This window comes from Anastrepha obliqua, chromosome 4 (genome assembly GCF_027943255.1).
Source record: "Anastrepha obliqua isolate idAnaObli1 chromosome 4, idAnaObli1_1.0, whole genome shotgun sequence".
Classification (NCBI taxonomy): domain Eukaryota; kingdom Metazoa; phylum Arthropoda; class Insecta; order Diptera; family Tephritidae; genus Anastrepha; species Anastrepha obliqua.
In genome coordinates, this window is record NC_072895.1 from 116018315 (window position 1) to 116020796 (window position 2482).

A 2482-nucleotide genomic window follows, 5' to 3' on the forward strand; every position below is an offset into this window, starting at 1 on the left:
TTTTTTTATTCATAAAATGTTAGAATAATCCTTTAAGAATATGTCAAAAAATTTCTAGAACGTAAATGTAAGTATTTCTTATATTATAGATCGTCAACCTTGACGACTCTATTCTTTGCGTTCGAGCTCTGGGAGAGGTATAGTTACGTTGTATTCAAACTTTAGACGCGTTTTTCTCAAAACTACAATATATTTTTCGAATTGGCGTACACGATAACTCGAAAAGTTATTGACCGATCTCTCTGAAATTTTGCACACATATTTTTTATCATATTACTTTCTACTTACAAGTTTTCGAAAATTTTTCGAAGCAAAAATAGTAGGAGAATTCGCCCTAAAACTCATTTTTTTTATTTATCATTCTTTTTATCATGTATTTTTAATTCATATAGAAATGATGACATTAATAAAAAAAATTTATTGGTTTTTGTATTCAGGTCACTGACGCCGATGCTACAATGCCCTCCGATTGAGAAGCCCCGCTGCGACCTTCCTGAAAGAATTGAGTGTACATCCGCCATTTTAAACGATTAAAATTAAAAAAAAATTTATATTATTTTAAAGTATAAATAAACTGTATGCCAATTTAGAAAAAAATATATTGACTTCTGCATTTTAAATAGTTTTAATGAAAATCAGAGAAAAAATGGCCGTTTACAGGCATCTGCCCCCTTAATTCATTTTTATTATGTTTTGCAAGTTTTTCGGTTCCTCAAATTTAGTTAAATTTTTTTTTTATTAAAAAAAGCTTACTCACGAACAAAACAGGATGATTAATTTTGCGCCACCTTGTTAAGTAAGTACATTTTTCAGCTTGAGAAAACTTAAAAATAATCTGTTTGTGTAAGAGAGATAAAAACAAAAATCATCAATTCCTTCATTGATTCATTAAAAAAAAAGTATGGAAAATTTGTAATATTAAAATTAAAAAAAAAACATTGTATAAAATAAATTAAATATTTTTATTATAAAAAAAGTAAATTTTATATTTTTTATTATAAAAAAAAAATTTAATATTTTTTATTATAATAAATAAATTTAAAATTTTTTATTATAAAAAATAAATTTAATATTTTTTAATAAATAAAAAAATGTAATAACAAATAAATTTAATGTATTGTTTTTTTTTTAGTTTTAACAAATAATTGAAAATTGTTTTTGGTTTTCTTTTTTGCTTAAATTAAGGGTTACCCCGCCACAAAACTATTCAAGCAAAAACTCCAAAAACTGTAAACAAATATGAGCTTACCAACACTTATTTTGTAAAAACCACAAGCAGTAAAAAACTAGTTTGAAGTTAAAAGAATCCAATCAACCGTTTAGCAATAAATCGTCGCCACTACTTTTGTTCGCTATCAACACTCAGCACCTTCCCATTCATCTTTTTGTTTAAAGCGTCTTAAATTCTATCTGTTGTATATTTTTTCAGTGCATATTTAATATGCTTGGCCTACTTTTTTTCTTAGATTTTTGTTTCGTTTTTGTTTCTGATACTTTAGCAACATTTTTTTTTCTAGTTTCAAACACAGCCATAAAAATTTATAGAAAGCGACTAGTTAGTTAGGCAAGAAATAGAATCGTGAAATCTTTCTAGGCTAAAAGCCACAAAAACAACCAAATATCAATATAATTTAATATAATATTTCCATAAATTTGTTATTGCACACAAATTTTCTTTGCTTATCATTAAACGATGTGTTGCTTGACCTTATCGCCGTGGTAATTGAGTGCAAATTTTTGCGTAGTGCTCACCAGTCCTCGATAGTATAGTGGTCAGTATCCCCGCCTGTCACGCGGGAGACCGGGGTTCAATTCCCCGTCGGGGAGAACGATCGACGTAGTTTTTACTCAATTCCCATTTTTTTATTCTTTTTTAGTCGCGCACAAATTTTTTCTCCATTCACGAAGCAGGCTTTTCTATGGTAATGCTCATCAACTCTTTAGTGCTTTTTATTGCCTTTAAAATTCTTAATTCGTTATGCTAAAATGTTGAGCGGCCTGGTATCTGTTGCCGATGGAGGCTATGAACGAAATGTTGAGTTAAATGCATCTTTCAGCTAAATTTAGTTGAAATTTAGTATACATTTTTTTATTTTTTTTTATTTATTACCACTAATTGAAATATTTGGCGGCCTACGACTTCAGCCCATCTTTAATTGAGGTCAAAAAATCATGTAATCATCGATCGCAGCGATCGACAAAACCAACTGAAATGAAGGTGCTTAACTCCGTCTGGTCATTCAAGCTTTTTACCAAAAACAAACTTTTTATTTTGCCTTTGGAAGGAATCTTTTATTTGATTTAAAATTTAAGTTGAAGTAATAAAAATGTCTCTTAATCTAAGATGAGTAGGGCTTGGCCTTCTGCATGCGAGCCAAGATCCTTGTTTGCCGGTTTGCCTCTAGCTTGGTAAGGCGTAGGAGTTTACTCCTCGCCTATGAAAAGGTTATTCCGCCTTTACTCGGTTATCAGAGCCTCGTCC

At 29.7% G+C, this 2482-nt stretch overlaps 1 non-coding gene across 1 annotated transcript; it reads left to right on the top strand.

Annotated features, from left to right (window-relative positions):
• The first annotated feature begins 1755 nt into the window (after positions 1-1755).
• On the top strand, positions 1756-1827 carry Trnad-guc (transfer RNA aspartic acid (anticodon GUC)). Its single transcript has one exon. It is a non-coding gene; the product is annotated as a tRNA-Asp (tRNA).
• Positions 1828-2482: the final 655 nt, after the last annotated feature.